Raw genomic sequence first — 21,284 nt, 5'->3', positions numbered from 1 at the left:
GGAGGGGTGTGGGGTCAGGGGGGAGGGGGGTTGGGTCAGGGGGGTAGGGGTGAGAGAGCTTGGAGAAAAGACGGAGCCATGGGGGAGGGTGCAGTATTACGGGGGAGGGGGGAAGGAGTCAGCGAGGGAGACCAAAGGGGAAGGGGTTAGGGGTGCAAGTGCTGCTCACTTCCCTGGTCAGTTCGCAGGCCGCTTCACTGGTCGTTCTCCTCCGCCGGGAGTCTCCGCTTTCCATTTGGCGACATCGGAACCATCTCCAACTCCGCGCTGGCTGGGCTGGGTCAGGCCGGGCCATCCAGAGCCTCCCGCAGCTGCAGTAAAGACACCAGGGGGAGGGGAGGGGGGGGGGGGGAGAGTGCTCGGGGTGTGTGTGGGCAGTGGGAGGGTTGTGAGGGGTGTGTGGTAGGGAGGAGGGGTATGTGGGCAAGGGGGGAGAGAGCTTGGAGAAAAGACGGGGGAAGAGCCATGGGGGAGTGTGCGGAATTACAGTGGAGGGGGCAGGAGCGACCGAGGGGGACCAGAAGGGAAAGGGTTGGGAGTGCGATTGGGACTCACAGCGTGCGCTTGTCACTTCGCCGGATGCTTCATTGGTCATTCTCCTCCGCACGGGTTGTGGACTCAATCAGCACGGCTTGTGGACTCAGTTCCGCCTCTGGGGATTTATTCTCTTCACCCTGCCTGGTGATTAACAGCGGGTGCCGGAAGGGGCATTACCTTCATGGACACTGACAGGCTAGAAGACCAATCTGCTGATCTCACGACTTTTTAATCCTTCATAACTTTTGTAATCTTCCACCGATCGGAACAAAACTTGGTGCTCTTGGTGCAGAGGAGAACGTTGAGTAAGGTGGTGAAACATCCTAGCAATATAGGCTACCGTTTTTGCGCAAATTAAAAAAGAAACGCAATGCGGAAGATGAGTTGAGATTTTTAGTAATAGTATAGATGTGGGTCAAGTATATTTTTAACAATTTGTTCTAATTTGTACATAATGTGGAAATACAATGAATGGTACGTGTGTTTTCTATTTTTCTTGAATCTATTTTTCCAATGTAGTGGTTATCTGCTTTATTATTTTGTTGCAAAATGTAATTGAAACATTGAAAGGAAAAAATGTTCTGCGTTATATAACAAATATTTTGCTTGTAGTTTGAGTGCTGGCCAACTAGCAGGGAAAACCTGGACACTTTGTTAATTTTGAGCAGCAGCCGCAAGTACACTAGGTCAGTGATCTGCAGGCTGCAAAACATGAACCTCGCCTGCGTCTGGCCTGACCACCATAACAAAGGTGAGCAAAATGCTATATCTGTGAGTAGAGTTACAATTGCAGGTGGGAGGTCCTACAACAACCAATAAAAACATTAATTTCATGAGGTTTCAAAACCTATATTTTTAAAAAATATCCACTCACATCACATTGACATCACTGGTAATTGCTCTGCTCTGCAGAGAGTAGTGCGTTCGGTCGAACGCACTATGGGAACTTCACTCGCCCCCCTGCAGGAACTATACATCAGGAGGTGCAACTCCAGAGCCAATAAAATCATGGGAGACCCCTTCCACCCCAGCAACGGACTGTTCCAGCTGCTACGGTCAGGCAAACGCCTCCGTTGCCATGCTGTGAGAACGGAGAGGTTGAGAAGGAGTTTCTTCCCAGAGGCCATTCGGACTGTAAACTCCTATCTCACCAGGGACTAACTTTACTGAACGTTTTTCCTTCCGCCCACAATATTTAAAATGTAAAAGGATATGTGATTGTGTTTATAGTTTGTTTGGTTGTTTGTATGTATGTCTTTTTGCACAAAAGTCCACGAGCATTGCCGCTTTTCATTTCACTGCACATCTCGTATGTGTATGTGATGAATAAACTTGACGACTTGACGTAGCATTTATATCCATCCCTAATTACCTCCAAGCCTGTAGGCAGTTAAGAATCAACCAAATTAGAGGAGTTGGACCCAAACACAGGCCACACTGATGACAATTTCCTTCCCTAAGGGATATCAGTGAACCAAACGTTTCTTGAAATGATCCAGGAGTTTCATGTTTACATTACTTAGACTAGCCATTTAAACAAAAAATCCAGTTTCATTTAATTACTTCAAGTTCCCCAGCTGCCAACCTTGGATTTGAACTCATGTCACCCCTGGACCAAACTACTGGCTGCCAGTCTAATAATTTAAGCTCTATGCCACTTTTCTCTCCTGTAACAAAAAATTCCAATCGTACCTTTGATGGACCTCTGCTCTTTCTCTTGCAGAAATTATTATAGTCGGCATGACTTCTGATCTCACCATTTCCACAAAAATCCACGGAGGGCCCAAGGACCCTCAGTTTGGAAATTGAAATTAGTTTCACACTTAAAACAGGTAACCTGGAACATTTGCAGTCAACTTCATTCAAAATGGACCAGTAGCATGGCTTACTACTGAGACTTTTAACACTAATCATTGAACTCACATGAGCTTTATCTTCTGACTTTTAACTATTGAGTTTTAAAAGAGATTTGTAATAAATTACAATCCATTTCTAGATCCATTGTGGTTTAACTTACCATTAACACAAATTCAAGCCATTTCATCGGCAATTAACAGCAATTACTGTCATGCTGTTAAACAAGCCAATAATTGGCTGGTGAAATAGACTTAGTTTGAATGATAACTTGCAGTTCAAGCAAGGCAAATGCCTAGATTTTAATTTTATATGCTATATACATTTTATTTTATTGATTTTCTTTCTCTGGAAGGAATTGACTCCAAACTGAGTCAGGAATCTACATCTGTTTTATGGATTTCTCCCTCTCTCCCTCCCTCTCTCCATGGCTCAACGTGTGACTGGATAGGCAGAATGTACCAATGGGTTGTTATGACATTTAGAACATTTGAAAGTTAACTATTAATTCATAAGGATTGTACCATAAAGGATTTTTAATAAATTATCTAATGTTCTCGGAATGTTGTACAGTACAATAGTCAATATTGTACAACAATGTGACAATGCAACACAAAAGATTTAACACTTTATGTGGAAGTTTCTACTGGCTGTGAATCAAGGCCAAAATTATGCAGAATTCATAGGCCTCCAAGATTTCCTCTCAACTGCACAGTAAATCTGTCTTGAAGTTCTAAAGAGTTGAGTACAAATGTATCACTTCTCAGTGCAGTGATGTAGTGGGACTTTATGGCAGACTTTGGGCATATTTTCTTCTTTGTATAGTTTCCAGGAGCATAGCTGCTGATGGCATCACCAAAGAGGGAACGATGGGAAGTAGGAGATCTGTTCTCCCTGTCCATTTTTGGGGAGGGTGATGGCAGCAGCAGTTACCAGGAATGTTCTTCCTGCCATTATTTCCACATGAAGAGACACTTGCAGCATTCCTAGAAGGCGCGTAAAATCCATGGGCTGAACATTTTGCCTCACAGTCTGATTCACTGAATATTTCCTTTGACACACATCCTGAATTTGGGTGGTACATTGGTGGAAAAGTCAGCGAACCCTGTTCATAACATCTACTTTCTGGGGCCGGAACACGACATTGCAGAAATATAGTAAAATAATTAATTAGTTTTAATATTTACTAGACCAGTTAGGCCTCGTTCCCCCAATGCCATATACCACCACTCACCCATTGCCCCAACGCAACCTGTTCCTCCAACGCAATATTCCACCACTCACCCATAGCTCTGAACTGCGCAGGCGCGGCTCATTTCCCCTCATCCCCCTACACTCCCTCCCCTTCCTCTTCACCCTCCCTCTCTTTCCCCTCTCCTCCCCCACTCCTCCCTCATCTCTACCTCCCTCGCCTTTCCCCTATCCTCAGTCACTCCCTCCCTCACTCCATAACCCCTCTCTCCTCCCTACCACCCTCCTTTCCATTTGTTTAAATAGCATTAAACAACAATCCTCCCCTTGTCCCCTCCTCCACTCATCCCCTCTCCTTACAACAATGTAACAAATCTCTCACGTTGTAATGAATTTTTTTGAAAAGAGTAATCTTTTATGTAAATGAGATTACTCTCAGTCACTCCCTCCCTCCACAAACCATCTCCCCTCCCTATCCCCTTGACGTCATTGTGAGGTGGAAGCTGCTGTTTGCTTTAATGTAAATGAGATCCCATTGTGATGTCATTGTGGGGTGGATCACTGCTGATGGGCAGTTTATGAAAATTATATCCTATTGTGATGTCATAGTTGCTAACTGTCAGTGCAAGTTCAAGTAATTTTTCTCAAACTGGATTTTATAAAGTTTAAAATGTGAATAACTTGTAAAATGTACCATCAGAACTAAACTTGATACCAAACACCACAGGGCAATGGTGAGTAAGGTGATCAAAAAATTGTAATGCTATCATGTACAGTTTTGACATAATTCAGGACATGACTGTTTGTCAGGTTGGAGGCCAGTGACGAGTGGGGTGCCACAGGGATCTGTGTTGGGTCCACTGTTGTTTGTCATGTACATCAATGATCTGGACGATGGTGTGGTAAATTGGATTAGTAAGTATGCAGATGATACTAAGATAGGTGGGGTTGTGGGTAATGAAGAAGAGTTTCAAAGTCTACAGAGAGATTTATGCCAGTTGGAAGAGTGGGCTGAAAGATGGCAGATGGAGTTTAATGCTGATAAGTGTGAGGTGCTACATCTTGGCAGGACAAATCAAAATAGGACGTACATGGTAAATGGTAGGGAATTGAAGAATGTAGGTGAACAGAGGGATCTGGGAATAACTGTGCACAGTTCCATGAAAGTGGAATCTCATGTAGATAGGGTGGTAAAGAAAGCTTTTGGTGTGCTGGCCTTTATAAATCAGAGCATTGAGTATAGAAGTTGGGATGTAATGTTAAAATTGTACAAGGCATTGGTGAGGCCAATTCTGGAGTATGGTGTACAATTTTGGTCGCCTAATTATAGGAAGGATGTCAACAAAATAGAGAGAGTACAGAGGAGATTTACTAGAATGTTGCCTGGGTTTCAGCAACTAAGTTACAGAGAAAGGTTGAACAAGTTAGGGCTTTATTCTTTGGAGCGCAGAAGGTTAAGGGGGGACTTGATAGAGGTTTTTAAAATGATGAGAGGGATAGACAGAGTTGACGTGGAAAAGCTTTTCCCACTGAGAGTAGGGAAGATTCAAACAAGGGGACATGACTTGAGAATTAAGGGACTGAAGTTTAGGGGTAACATGAGGGGGAACTTCTTTACGCAGAGAGTGGTAGCTGTGTGGAATGAGCTTCCAGTGAAGGTGGTGGAGGCAGGTTCGTTTTTATCATTTAAAAATAAATTGGATAGTTATATGGATGGGAAAGGAATGGAGGGTTATGGTCTGAGCGCAGGTATATGGGACTAGGGGAGACTATGTGTTCGGCACGGACTAGAGGGGTCGAGATGGCCTGTTTCCGTGCTGTAATTGTTATATGGTTATATGGTTATATGGTTATATGACAGACAGACAGACAGACAGACAGACAGACAGACAGACAGACAGACAGACAGACAGACAGACAGACAAATAGACATAGAAACAAACAAGATGAGTGTTTAGCAATATACTAGAACAAGTGGGACCCGTTGGGCCAACTTCCCCCAATGCAATATTCCACCACTCACCCATAGCCCCAACTGTGCAGGTGCACCTTATTTCCCCTCGTCCCAAAACTCCCTCCCCCTCCTCTTCACCCTCACTCATCTCTGTGCTCTCTTGCTCCCCTCCTCAGCTCCCCTCCTCCACTCCCTTCCTCATCTCTCCCTCACTCTCCTTTCCCCTACCCTCAGTCACTCCCTACCCTCAGTTACTCACTCCATCTCTCCCTCCATAACCCCTCTCCCCTCCCTACCCCCCTGAAGTCATTATGAGGTGGAAGCTGTTTTTTTAATGTAAATGAGATCCCATTGTGATGTCATTGTGGAGTGGAACACTGCTCACAGGCAGTTTATGTAAATGAGATCCCATTCTGACATCATAGCTGCTAACTGCTACTGCAAGTTCAAGTGATTTGTTTCTCAAACTGGATTTTATAATGTTGAAAATGTGAATAACTTGTAAAATATAACATCATTCAAATATAATGATCAGTCTGAAGAAAGGTCTCGACCCGAAACGTCGCCTACTCCTTTTCTCCATAGATGCTGCCTCACCCGCTGAGTTTCTCCAACATTTTTTGTCCACATCAATCTGAACGAAACTTGATACAAACACACCATGGGACAAATGTGATTAAGGTGGTCCAAAATGTGATTAAGGTGCACTATCGTTTACCGTTTTGGCATAGTTCTGGGAGCATATGGGCATGCAGGCATACACGTAGACAGAATCACAAAGATGAGAGTTTTAGTAATATATAGATAGATAGATTTTGTTCTAATTGACACATATTGTAAATGGTTAACTTTGACTTTTTATGCAGTATATAAATTAGAATTTAATTTCAAATCTCTTTTGAATTTTACTTTCAGCCATTTGATACGATTAATTCAAAACTGGCCTAAAAGAGCAATGCATGGGGTTTTTGGATTAGGTGATAATAATCTTTGTATCTCAAAACGAATAAACTAAAGATGGACAATGCCTTCTGGAAACAGTCTTTTCTTTTGATCGGGCATGTGTATGGGAAGTACACCTCGTTGCGACAAGCAGCAATTTGGTTCCCCACTCAAGCTCCCATCACATGTTGACAGGTGTCAGTGCAAGAATATGTCGTGACGAATTGTTGTATCCGAGTGCATTGATCATACCATAAAACTGGAACATAGAGTGTTGTGGGTTCAACATTTTTTCAAACAGATCAAGGCTATTTGACTCAGCCAGTTAAAATGAGTATTTCAGTGCTTGTTAATAATGCAATTGGAATCAAACCTTCAAAGCAGCCAATAATTGGGTGATAAAATAAACAAGAGCATGATTCATGAAAATAGATTGCCGCTAATACAAAGTACTGTAAGCAGCTAGATTTGCATTTCAAATATTCTTTCTTTCTATTACTGATTTTCAACTTTCCCTTTTCTCCAAAAGGTGATAGCTTTCTGCTGGTATGATTACACGTTCACCAGACAGTAAAACATCAAGTAAATGGACATTTCGTGGAACTTTAACCACCTGTTTTAACGCAAAACATATCATAACCAATCAAAATTCTACCCTCACATAGTTTCTGCAATATGAGTTTTGAGTTAATTTATTGTCATGTGTACCGAGGTAGTGTGAAAAGCTTTTGAAGCATGCTAATTAGTCAGCGGAATGACAATACATGATTACAATATAGCCATCCATAGTGTACCGATACATGATGAAAGGAATAACGTAAATAAAGTTTAGTGCAAGATAAAGTCCAGTATAGTCCAATCAAAGATAGTCTGATGGTCTCCAATGAGGTAGGTAGTAGATCAAGACTGCTCTCTAATTGTTGTTAGGATGGTTCACTTGTCTGATAACAGATGGGAAGAAGCTATCCTTAAATCTGGAGGTGTGCGTTTTCACACTTCTGTACCTTTTGCCTGATGGGAGATAGGGGAAGAGGAAGAGGGAGTGGCCAGCGTGCGACTCATCCTTGATTATGCTGGTCTGTCTTGCCGAGGCAGATTTAAAGTAAGGGAGGTTGGTTTGTGTGATGTACAGTACGTCTTGTGCTTTGTTTGCTAAACAGCAATTGGTATCGGGCCAGTTCTAATCCCCATCCCAGATGCCCGGCCACCGGAAAACACAGACCTACATAACAACCTTACCTAGTCTAAAGGCCTACCAAATCAATGCAGACCAAGAATTATTATTGGGATCTTCCTTTCTCTATAGCTCAGCTTCTCATTAGATAAACTAAAAGGGCCATTGGGTGGATATGACACTTAGAACAGTCAACAGTAACACAAAAAGTTACTTTAGCGGGCATTAATATTATTTTTTATTTCAAAATATACTTCATTCGAGAAATAAATATATCCAATACATGATCCTTACAAGACTCCATCCAACATTCTCAGAGGCTGTATATACATTCAATACTGTTTACACAAATTACACAAATTAACCCCCACCCTTGCCACTCATGTGTCCCACTGGCTTGGAATCCCTTCACTTATTTTAATGCCACATTAAATAGCTTGAACAGTTTACTGTGACAATAATGCTACATGAAGATTTAACATGAAAGTTGAGCATTTCCTCTTTGCTGTAAGTCAATGTCAAAATTATTGACACTCCAAAATAGACTTCCAAGATTTCTCGACAGCCAAAATCAAATAAGAAGCTCACTAAAATGATTATCTAATTATTTTTAAACAGAATTATTGGCAGTATTTTTTGAGTTTCAGGGAAAGGAAAGCCCCCCTTGTGATTTGGCAGATGTTCTATGCATGAATGTGGCACAATGCATTAGAAAATTGATCACATCATAACACCAGAATGCAGTGCCATAGGTTTACCACTTTGTCAGACAGATCAAGGCTACTTCATCCAGCTTACTGAGTTTTAATAACTTCTGTTTAATAAAAAATCTGAAGTACAATGTAACTGATTCCTCTTTTTTTCTAAAGCAGTTAAAAAAGGCCAATGCCACTGTGTCTGATGCTCCCTATCCAGCAATCAATCTGTTGATCATGATATTAATTTGACCGGTTTGCTTTGTTCTGATCATTATCCAGTGATGCCTGCATGCATCTGTGGGCAGCAGGTGAGGACGGACGTGGTGTTAACACACTGTTAGAGTTCAGACAAGAATGATGGCCATTATTTGAGTGATGTACCAGACAGTGATCTGGAGCCATATCACAAGCAAGGAGACAGTCTCTCCTGGAGATGAAGGGAGGGAAGTAAATATACGAATTTCTTGATATAAACATGGAATGAAAAGTACTTAGCAGCTTATTAAATTGGTGACATTATACATTGTGAGCCTTGGAATATTCTGACAAGTGAATTACATTGGAGTTAGATTATCCATCTTCTAAGATGCTTGATCAGGAACATAATGTCGTATCCGCCTGCTGGTAGTTCAGTTAATTGAGGAGGAATACACAAAAATAGCTGTGGCACTCCAAAGGTTGCTGCTTTTATTTAGAAGACAAACAGTAGTTGGAAGGAGAAGCAAGAATAGTAAGATTAAATGAGAACTTACCAGTTTGAAGTTTGATCTTTATTTTATGAGGAGGAACGTTGAGGGACTACGTGAAGAACCCCGCTAGGACGCATGCGTGTCATTCTTCAAAGCAGCGGTGTGAAATCACAGATAACTGTAATGACTAAACATAGTAAGATTAGACAACAGATACCAGTTCAGACTATGATCAAGGGTGGGAGCGGAGGGCACGTTGTCCCTCAACGTTCCTCCTCATAAAATAAAGATCAAACTTCAAACTGGTAAGTTCTCGTTTAATCTTACTATTTTACTTCGGAGTCACGTGAGTGACTACGTGAAGATTTTAAAGCTCTGTGATTTCATGCCGTGGAACGAGTCCATGCATCACATCAGCCTTGATTTTTGGGGAGAATAGAGTTAACATCATTAGACATCAATACGATATTGAAATCCAACAGTAAAAATATTAACACCAATTATTGCCCCTATTTATGGATATATTATAGTACAGAACTTAAATTTGTTTCTGCAAATGTTCCAGGCTCAATGACTGGTTTGTTATAAAGTCGTTGGAAAATTCCTCCGTTGACCATCCTGCTGTCTTGAGGATTAGAGGTCCATTGGTACGTCCAACTTCATAGCTGCCAATGTAGCTGCAGCCCTGGTGGAGTGAGATTTGAAATGCTAGTGTCCACTCCAGCCTATTTAGGACTTGTTTTAGCCATCTAGAGATGGTCTGGACTGTCACTGTTTTGAATGGCTGTTAGTAGCTGATTAAAGTGACATTTCTTCCCTCTGATGATCTTAGTATACTTCATGTATGATAGTAAGTGAGTTATAATACAGAGACGACCATCTGTAGGGTAGGCTCTGAATTCTGTTTTGTTTTTTTTTTTAGGTGTGTTGACCCCTGTCTGTTCTGTATGACTATTACACTGATGTAAACCTTAAATTCCAGATGAATTAACCATGTTGTCCAACCTTATTTTCTGTGGTGACTGGACCCTTTGTGGCGTGACCAGGACCATCAGCATGACTGTTTTCATAGTCAGTTTCCGTAGGAACAGAGCTGTAGCTGGAGACCAGTTTCTTAACATGGTCAGTACAATGCTCACATCCCATATTTGGGAGTACCTGGTTCTTGGGGACTAATTTTAAAAATGCCCCTCATGAGTTTGTTTACCAGGGTTTGTCCCAACAGAATGCCGCTCTCTACCTTCGACAGGTATGTTGACAGAGCACTTCTGGCGCAGTTGATGGCATTATGACTGAGCCTCTCATCGTAATGGAGGCTGTCCAGGAATTCCAGAACAGACGGGATGTTCATAGATCTGTGGGTGATGATTATTGTTGTGACAGTACTTCCCATTATTAGATGATATCAAGTACTGATGTTTGGGTGGACTGTCTGTGACCCGCTGAAATAATTCCGCATTCGGTCCGTCAGTCCCAGGTGTAGCAGAGGTGCTTACAACTCTAAATAAATAGGTTAATATATAATAGTGACATGGATAACTCCCCTTGTTGCGGGAAGACCCAGTAAGTTAGGTCTATGATGGATGGTGATGTATGGTTCTGACCCAAGTTGATATCACCAGTATCCATGGTTGCGTAGGGGAATCAGGTATTATCAAAATTCGAGACGTGGAGTCTATAGTTTCTTCCTAAATACCCGACTGATGAGGCAAAGGGAGGGATGCATAAAGGATCCTCCAATCAGTGAAGATACATCTGAACCACTGCCCCAGGTTGGGGTGCCGGTGTCTGATGAGGGTAGCACATTTCCCAGGAAGTAGTTTTTAAGACGTTCCTTAATGTGCCCCAGAGTTCCCTCTATGTGAAGTTCTTTCCCTGTTAAGATAAGATGCCTCCAAATTTTAATATTGGAAGTTGGGAGGTTCCAGGTTAGCATATAAGGCTAGTGCATCCTGGTGATCTAGTGTCATGTCTCTGTTTATAGTGCGACCGATCCCGTCCCGCTGTTAGGACTTAGAACTTTCTTTCGTTTCAATTCCCTGTCCTACCATGTTTTGGTTGATACTGGGAACATTCAGGTTTGCAGTTCCCTGATGGTAAGTGTTTTCCCATAGGTTATCTGCACCCTAAGTGTACTAGGGGTATGTTCTGCTCCCCTGTTCAAGTTCAGCCCAAAATTGACCCCCTATACTCCCCTCTGATGAGGGAGAACACTGTGCAGCCCTAGAAGAGGTACTGCTGTAGGACTTACTAGCTGCCCCTCTGTGACTAGTCTCCATCTCATGGAGCTGCCACTTACCTGCTCCAACAGCCGCTCCAGCTGGTCCCGATGCTCTCGGGCATCCAACCGGCTCCAATGCACATGATCACTGGCCATCGCGGCTGCTCCTGAAGCCGTTACTCCTGAGGTGGCTCCTACTCCAGTTCTGGCAGCCAGCCCAGGATTGACTCTCGGTGTTCCCCTCTGATGAGTGAGTAACTCTGTGCCGCCCCACAAGGAGTACTGCTGTGGGCTTGTTAGTTGCCCACTGTGGCTTTGCCTCTTTGGAGTATTTCCACTCTGCAGCCCCACAAGGGGTACTGCTCCTGCAGCCGGTCCAACCGGCTCCAATGCTCCCGGGCACTGTCCACTCCCGGCTGCTCTTTATTCTGAATGCTGCAGCCGCTACAACCGTCCCCGGTGCTCACGGGCACTGGCCGCTCACGGCTGCTCGTCATGCTGCAGCCGCTCCAACCGACCCCGGTGCTCACGGGCACTGGTCGCTCGCGACTGCTTAATTTCTCCTGCAGCCGCTCAAACCGACCCCCATGCACACGGGCACTGGTCGCTCGCGGCTGCTCCTCTCCCGACCGGCCGGGCCGGCGTGGGAGCGAAGTCGGGAGCGAAGTCGGGCACAGCTGTTCCCATTACGGGAGATCAGTGTGCCATTTGCTGCTGCTACCGGCTGCCCGCAATTCTGCGGTTCTCCCCCGCCAGCGTTCCCGCAGCCTTCGTGGATCTGGTCCATGCCTCCATCTAAAAGGTAAGTGGAAGGAATGCAGAGTCTCTTACCTGCTGTTCCCGGCTTTCAAATTTTGCCGCTAAGGGGAACGTCGTTTCCCCTGCTGTGACTCGATATGACACGCATGCGTCCTAGCGGGGTTCTTCACGTAGTCACTCACGTGACTCCGAAGTAAAACTAGAGCTTCTGTAAATCTTTTACAGATAAGCAGAAGCACAGCGCCACACTGGAAAAACACCGCTCATTAATGTAGCTGTGGAGGTGCCAATAAATGGTGCATGAAAAGATAATTGCCCTGTGGGATGTCTGTATAAAGGTTACAAATAGGTCAAATATGTCAACTAATGAAAAAAAGTGTATAAAAAGGAAACTAGAAAAAAAATCAGGAAAATATAGGCCAGAGATCCTCATTTCAATGGTAGAAAATCAATTGGAGCAGATTCTTTGGGATGGGAATTACTCCCTTTGAAAGAGAAGGGACAGTCAACATGGCTTTATAGTTGTTCAAGAAGGAACTGCAGATGCTGGAAGATCGAAGGTACACAAAAATGCTGGAGAAACTCAGCGGGTGCAGCAGCATCTATGGAGCGAAGGAAATGGGTGACGTTTCGGGCTGAAACCCTTCTTCAGACTGATGGGGGGTGGGGATGAGAAGGAAGGAAAAAGGGAGGACGAGGAGCCCGAGGGCAGGGGGATGGAAGGAGACAGCTCGAGGGTTAAGGTAGGGGAGGAGACAGCAAGGGCTAGCAAAATTGGGAGAATTCAATGTTCATGCCATCCGGACGCAAGCTACCCAGGCGGAATATGAGGTGCTGTTCCTCCAATTTCCGGTGTTGCTCACTCTGGCAATGGAGGAGACCCAGGACAGAGAGGTCGGATTGGGAATGGGAGGGGGAGTTGAAGTGCTGAGCCACCGAGAGTTCAGATAAGTTATTGCGGACTGAGCAGAGGTGTTCGGCGAAACGATCGCCCAACCTCTGCTTAGTCTCACCGATGTAAATCAGCTGACATCTAGAGCAGCGGATGCAGTAGATGAGGTTGGAGGAGATACAGGTGAACCTTTGTCGCACCTGGAACGACTGCTTGGGTCCTTGAATGGAGTCGAGGGGGGAGGTGAAGGGACAGGTGTTGCATTTCTTGCGATTGCAACGGAAAGTGCCCAGGGAGGGGGTGGTATGGGAGGGAAGGGAAGAATTGACAAGGGAGTTACGGAAGGAGCGGTCTTTGCGGAAGGCAGACATGGGGGGAGATGGGAAGATGTGGCGAGTGGTGGGGTCACGCTGGAGGTGGCGGAAATGGTGGAGGATTATTTGTTGTATTTGCCGGCTGGTGGGGTGAAAGGTGAGGACTATGGGGACTCTGCCCTTGTTGCGAGTGCGGGGATGGGGAGAGAGAGCAGTGTTGCGGGGTATGGACGAGACCCTGGTGCGAGCCTCATCTATGGTAGAGGAGGGGAATCCCCATTCCCTGAAGAGCGAGGACATTTCCGGTGACAGGTTATAGGTGACATTATAGGTGACAGGTTGTGTCTTACTGTCGTTGTGTCTTACTGACTTTAAGGGTCTTTTGAGGAGGTGATTAAACTGATCGATGAGGATACGGTGGTGGATGTTTAGACTTTAGAGATACCGCGTTGAACAGGCCCCCCGGCCCACCTGGTCCATGCCGATTAGCGATCACCCATACACCAGCACTATCCTACATACAAGGGACAATTTACAGAAACCAATTATCCTCCAAACCTGCATGTCGTTGGAGTGTGGGAGGAAACCGGGGCACCCAGAGAAAACCCATGAGGCCTCAGGGAGATTATACAAACTCCATTCAGGCAGCACCCGTAGTCAGGATCGAACCCGGGTCTTTGGCATTGTAAGGCCTGCGCCAGCATGCCTCCCGACTCTGCCATGTTGTCGACACGGATTTTAGCAGGGCATTTGGTAATGTCCCCCACAGTAGGCTGATCCAGAAGATTAAGATGCATGGGATTCACAGTGACTTGGTTGCACAGATTCAGTACTGGCTTAATGATAGACGACTGATGGTTGTGATGGAAGTACAATATTTAGGCTGGATGTGTATTCCCAGTGGAGTTCTGTAGGGATCTGTGCTGGGTCCACTGCTATTTGTGAATTTTTTATATAAACTAGACCAAGTGCAGGCCGATTGGGTCTGCTCCCCCAATGCAAGATTCCACCACTCACACGTTCCCCTAACGCAAGCCGTTCCCCCAACGCAATATTGCACCACTCACTTATAGCCCCAACTGCGCAGACGCGGATCATTTATCCTCATCCCCCGCACTCCCTCCTCCTCCTCCTCTTCACCCTCCCTCTTCAATCCCTCGAGAGGAAGGGGCGGTAGAGAGGGAGGGGAAGTAGAGAGGGAGGGGCGTAGAGAGGGAGGGGGTAGAGAGGGAGGGGGGACAGAGTGGGAGGGGGTAGAGAGGGAGGGGGAGCGGGAAGAGAGGGAGGGGAGGTAGAGGGGGATGGGGGTAGAGAGGGAGGGGGGTAGAGAGGGAGGGGGATAGAGAGGGAGGGGTGGTAGAGCGGGAGGGGTAGAGAGGGAGGGGAGACAGAGTGGGAGGGGGTAGAGAGGGAGGGGTAGGGGGTAGAGAAGGAGAGGGAAGGGGGTAGGGAGGGAGGGGAAGGGATAAAGAGGGAGAGGGGAGGGGAGGGGAGTAGAAAGGCAGGGTAGAGGGAGGGGTGAGGGGTAGAGGGAGAGGGGCAGAGAGGGAAGGGAATAGAGAGAGGGAGGGGGGTAGAGAGGGAGAGGGATGGTTGTAGAGTGCAGGGGAAGGAGGATAGAGAGGTAGTGGGCGAGGGAGGGAGAGGGATGGGGTAGAGTGGGAGGGGGTAGAGAGGAGAAGGGGTAGAGAGTGTGGGAGTGGGGGTAGATAGCGAAGGAGCATCTCCCTCCTCCACCCCTCCCCGTCTCCCCCCTCCATCCCCCCATCTCCCTCTACTATCCCACTCCCCACCCCATCTCCCACCTCCTCATTTCCCTCATCCTCCTCTCCTCTCTCCAATTCCCTGCCCCAGGACCAAGCCAGGTCGTAGAGCAGCACCTGGGTCTGGAAGTCTGCCTGGTTCTCATACTCGGCCTGGCCCTGTATGTAGACTGCATCTGTCAGCTCGGCCGCTGCCTGGGCTCCAGTGCAGGCCCCGATTTCATCTCCGGGCTCGTCCCTGACCCCGAACTCAAGCTCGTCCTTGGTTCCAGCATCGGCTTCTTTCTCGGCCCCGGACATGGCCCCATCCCAAACCCCGGGCTCGGACCTCACTCCAGCTCCAGAACCACCCTCCCCACTGGGCGTTGGGTGTCGGGCGCCCGCACTCCTCATTCACCGCCAGTGCTGGAGTGCCCCTCCCTCCCGAAGTGTCCCGTCCTGCCTTGCGAATGCATTGTGACTTCACTCAGGGTTTTTTTCCGAAATGGGTGCGTTTACCGGCTGTTTTTAAAACTTTAAACGATTAACAACTTTGGAAATATAGGTGGGAATACGGCGGGAAGATGTTTATCGCCTTGACGGGCAAAATGTGAGAGTAGAATGTGTGAAAATGGGAAGGCTGTGGCCTAGCGTCTGTAGAAATGTGTTAGAATAATTGGAGACATGTTGAATTTCCTTTGTCTTCTAGCTAAGTGGAGACTAAATGTGGTTTCATGGTTGTGGCATCAATGTGTTTGGGCCCAGATGAATTGATGGTGATATTTACGCCTAGGTACATAATGCTGTTGACCATCTCCATTTGATGAAAACTGGGGTGTGTATTCCACCGTTCCTCCTGAAGTCGATGACAAGATAATTAAGCCCTGCATTGGGAAGATACGCACCTAACTATGTATTAAAATAATGGATAAACATTTAAATATTTATGAATTATAATGAGTCCTGGAGGCAAAGAGTAATACAGTACCTTTCTTCCCATTTAAAAAAGCTGCACCAGGGATGAATACATTTTTAAATATTAAGGGATATAGGGTCAGTAGATGTAAAACATCAGCTGCGATATTAAACAAACTGTGGATGGGGTATGAGGGACTGCATAACTTGCTCCTGCTTCTATTTCTTATGGTCTTATGTTCTCTGCTCCAAATTCCAATTTTGACTAAATTCTCAATTTTTACGACACTATTTTTTTGATTCTTACTGTTTATGATATATCCTGTTTATGATCGCACTGTGCAGCTCCACTGACAAGGAGGATGATAGGTGTTGTGTTTGCTGCCAGAACACAAATGCCTTGATAACACATAGCCAGCATGCCTGCTTCCAGAGGCTGAAAGCTAGTACACCGGGTGTCAATTAATCTGTCATCGACTGCCACTTGAGTGCAATCTGTGTTTCTGTTGATATCTACATTGAGACATACTCTTCCTGATGTTCCCGTAAATGAGAGTTGTAGAGTCTGGAGGGACAATTCTCAGCTGCTGGAGACTGGCAAGAAAGCCCAAACCAAAATGAGATGCTACTCAAATATTCTTCCTCGGGAAGCTCAGAATCTTTCATTGGGAACGTGGTACATCCTCGTGAACCCACTAATCAACCCGATCACCGGAAGTTCAGTCCTAAACTTTTTTTATAAGCACAGATACAGCCTTTCACTTTTTGCAAATGCGGATCTGAAGAGTAACCTAGAAGGTACGCAAAGCAACTTGGAGACACTTGGAGGAGCTGCAAATGGTGATTTTCAAAAAAACACTTGTAGGAACTGCAAATGGTAATTTTCAAAAAAAATACACAAACTGCTGGAGTTACTCAGCAGGTTAGGTGGCATCTGTGGAGAACATGGATAGATGACATTTTGGGTCAGGACCCTTCATCTGACACCGTACCTTAACCGGTTTAAGCATCTAGGAGTTGAATAGTGTGTTATAGGATAAGAATGACATATTTATTTTGAAATTCATGTTATAAACCAAGAGGGAGAAGTTATTCCACACGAGCATATTCATAGGTATCTAGTAGTAAAAATCGTGCTCACTCCTCCCTTAAAACTCCAAGGATGAGTTTGTTACGTTTCACTTATTGTTGCTTTTAAGATGCTATGCCAGGGCTGATTTAATTCCCTCCCAGTATTAGTGAACATATCAGGGACAGGATGTCCACTCTGTACGCATTGACGGCAGAAAATGAGGATACCTTGGGGAAATTGCAGCAGATTATTCATGTTTCTGGGCAGCATTCTCACTCTGTCATTAACTTGTCAATCGAAAAAGAGATTCCCCTGAACTCAGACAGCAAGTTAATGTGAATATAACCTTTGACACATCCTTACGTCACCAAATGTTGTGATATTAAAGTCACCTGTAAAACTAATTGGATTTTTGTGAAGCTTTGAGTCGACATTTATGTGGAGATTTCCGCAGAGAGAAAACAGAATCTTATCTACCTTTGGATTTTAATTCAAACTGGCTAAGCTCAGCTCCACATCTATTCTTGTGCTTGCAGCAAACACTCTGCCAGTCTCAGACCTCAGCTACTTCACCATGTAGTGCTGGACAACATCATAGAGGGGCTGTTAAAGAGCAGGATTCAGCAAACTTGCAGTGACATTTCAAAAGGCAATTTATAGACATTCTGAAATTTAAACACAATCAAAGAAAAATCCGTTCTTGGTGATAACAAAAATGAAATAAAAGTGAATTGGCCACCTTTTTTTTGCATTCCATCCATTTCTTTTTGTCTTTTTTATAACTGGGAGCTGTTGGAATATGAAACAAACCAGGTAATACTTAAAACATGTTCCATTTGGTTAACAGGATTATCTCATACATACGAAATATTTTTTATAGCATTTGCATTATTCTCGGCAATGCTGCTTTTACATCTTCAATGATTTACAGCCTTATAACATTTGACCACACTCACAAAGCAAATGTAACATCCATTTTGTGCAGCACTATTTTTTGTTAGCAGTGAGGTTAACCTGCTCTTTAATGGAAAGCCGGGGCTGGATAGGAACTATATGTACTTCAGAATGGCATTTTACAGGCTTAAGCCAAATGGTCTGAACAGACAACGTGACCTTTATGAATATTTCAGCTCCACTAACAGTATGCTACAGTGCAATACTTTTAACTGTATGAATACCAGATACATCATGAATATCAGATACATGCAGATTCATCAGAATTTACCAAATAGTTATTTGAAAATACAGCAGGAAACCCATTGTAAATAATCCTTTATTCAAATCATCCTTTATGGACAAAGGTTTCACACAATGAAAAAATTATGGAATCAAAAATATAGGACATCTTTATGGTAAAGGTACTTTTCTTTCATTTCAAGAGTTACAACAGATTTATGGACTGCACTCAAATAATTTCTTCAGATATCTACAAATTAGAGATTATGTTAAATCTAATACACAAGTCTACAGGAATAGGGAATCAGAAATTCTTGATGAATGTCTGAACAAGCATCCTAATACTGAAAAACTAATAGCTTATATTTATAACACCCTACTAAACAACGAGGTACCACCGACCGAATCATATAGATACAAATGGGAAAATGAAATAGGTCACCCTATCACGAAAGATATGTGGGACGAAAGTTTACAACAAATACATCAATGTTCATTAAATGCCAGACATACTTTAATACAATTCAAGGTCTTACATAGACTACACTACTCTAAAATAAAACTAAATAGAATCTTCCCACAAATCTCTCCTATTTGTGATAAATGTCTACATCTAGAGGCTAATTTAACACATACGTTTGCAAACTGTATAAAACTTAAACATTTCTGGACTGATATTTTTGAAATAACTTCAGAAGTTATTAATACAAAACTGGACCCAGACACAAAATTAATAATACTTGGAATATCAGAACAAAGCTTAACACTCACAACAAACCAAATAAATTTCCTCAACTACAGTATAATAACCGGGAAAAAATTAATATTAAAATTTTGGAAAGGCCCTACAACCCCCACAAATAAAATGTGGATTACGGAAATGTCGGAGACCCTATACTTAGAAAGAATTAGACGTCTTAATGGACAAACAAGATCTTTTCCATAAAATTTGGGCTCCATTCATTAACTATCTGAAGGGATAGATTGGCACAGCACGAGGACCCAACTGAAACTTGAACTCAGGAACAGATGAAAAGCTATACTTTATAACCTACAAACCTATCTCCATTGACGTATTACAGGTAACCCATTCCACCTCCCTTGTTTTTCTGTTGTGTTTTTTTTTTCTTTCTTTTTTATTTGTAACTTTCTACCCTCTCTTTTTCCCTCTTTCTATAAAAAATAAAAACACTAGAAGCAGAAGTAATTAATAATGGAAAATTTTAATAATGTATGACTGATGTATATGAAAAGTTTTTTTACTATAATATGTAACTACATTTTATAATATGTCTACTTCTAATAAATAAATTTAAAAAAAAATACAGCAGGAAATACAGAAATTGGAATAAAATATACATTTATAATGATCCTTATCCATTCCTATTGACCAACATAATAGAAAAAAAGGAGGCATTTAAGAATGTCTACAAAAATCAAAATAGATTCTATTGTTGGTGGATACATTTGAAGAATAAGATCATAACATTGGACTGAAGGAAAGCTTACATTTTGTCAACACCTGGTTGGTCTCCGCAACAAGGTCATGGCGCGTAGCTGCCTCATCTGACGCCTGGCAGGAACAAGTTGGGGAGCCAGTCCATCAACTCTTTGCACCTCTGCCTTAGCTCTTGTGTATGCCCCAGCTGATTACTGTGCACCCATATGGTGTAGAGGTAGACATACTAGCCTGCTAGACATGAGCCTGAACAGCACCTTGCGAACCATCACTGGGTGCCTTCAACCTACTCCAGTCGAGCAGCTCCCTATACTTGCAGGCATTCCACCTGCAGGGATCTGAAGGCAAGCAGCAACTCTGGCACTATCTCCTCGTGCCATGGACCCAGATCACCTCCTCCATCAGGCTATCAGCAGAGAGCAGAGGCCACCCCAACTGAAGTCTCGTCACCCCTTTGCTCCACATGGAAAACAACTCCTGGCATCCATCCAGCCAACTGAGACAAAAGCACACTGGAGGGCCACAGGAGTGGAAGGCAACCTCACCTCCATTACACAGCTACATCTCTTCACCAGATAAAAGCTGTCCAGGGTCTGTCCTTCCCAGAGGAGCATGGGTGAAGCTCAACAGACTTTGTACTGGAGTTGGGCATTTCAATGCCAGCATGTGGAGATGGGGACTCCGCCAGAGCCCAGCCTGTGAATGCGGAGCAGAACAGCAGACAGCCAACCATGTCATCCCTGGGGGCCCGCCCTACCACCCACCAAATGGAGCTCAGGGCCTGACAGACATTGACGCAGAGACAACAACCTGCCTGTTCAACACCCGGCTTGAGATCTAACTATTCCTTTGGCTTATGTTTCATTCGCAAGAAGAAGAAGAGGAAGGAAAGCAGATCATGGTATTTTTAAAGGATTTTAAAATATTATTTATTGTTTTAGATATGAAAAAATAGCAGTATAAATTGACCATTCCTAATTGGTCTAGAACTGATGGTGATGCAACTTTCTTAAACTGCTTCAGTCCTGGCAAAGATGGCACAGTGCTTTTAGGAGTGGCACGGTTGCGCAGCTGTAGAATTGCTGTCATACAGCACCAGAGACCCAGGTTCGATCCTGACTATGGGTGCTGTCTGTATGGAGTTTGTATGTTCTCCTCGTGACCTGCGTGGGTTTTCACAGGGTTTCCTCCCACAGTTCAAAGACATACAGGTTTGTAGGCTAATTGGCGTGGTAAAAATGTAAATTGCCCCAGTATATGTAGAATAATGTTGGCGGGCAGAGAACGAGGTCGGCACAGACTTGGTGGGCCAAAAGGCCTGTTTCTGTGCTGTATCTCGAAACTAAACTAAACTATGTTCGGGAAGGTGGCACTTTTGGCACAGTGGTGTGAGGAGTGATTTCCAGAACTCCAGCAAACAGCAATATGTTTCTATGCCAGGATGATATGTGACCTGAAGAACCGATGGTGCACTGTATTTAGGAACAAGGATGAGGTAGCAATCAAATAGGTTGCTGCTGGTGGGAGTTGTAGGTTATAACTCTATGACCTAACAGGCCCTTCAGCCCAATTCAACGAAGCTGATCAAGGTGCCTTCTTAAGCCCCATTTGGCCCTTCTCCCTCTTGAGAATTGTGGCCTTTCCACTCATCAGGAGCAAGTGTGAGTGTCCCATCACTCTCTTGATTGTGCATTG

The sequence above is a fragment of the Amblyraja radiata genome, chromosome 2 (assembly GCF_010909765.2).
Source record: "Amblyraja radiata isolate CabotCenter1 chromosome 2, sAmbRad1.1.pri, whole genome shotgun sequence".
NCBI classification, from domain to species: Eukaryota; Metazoa; Chordata; class Chondrichthyes; order Rajiformes; family Rajidae; genus Amblyraja; species Amblyraja radiata.
Note: the sequence above shows the minus strand (reverse complement) of the source record.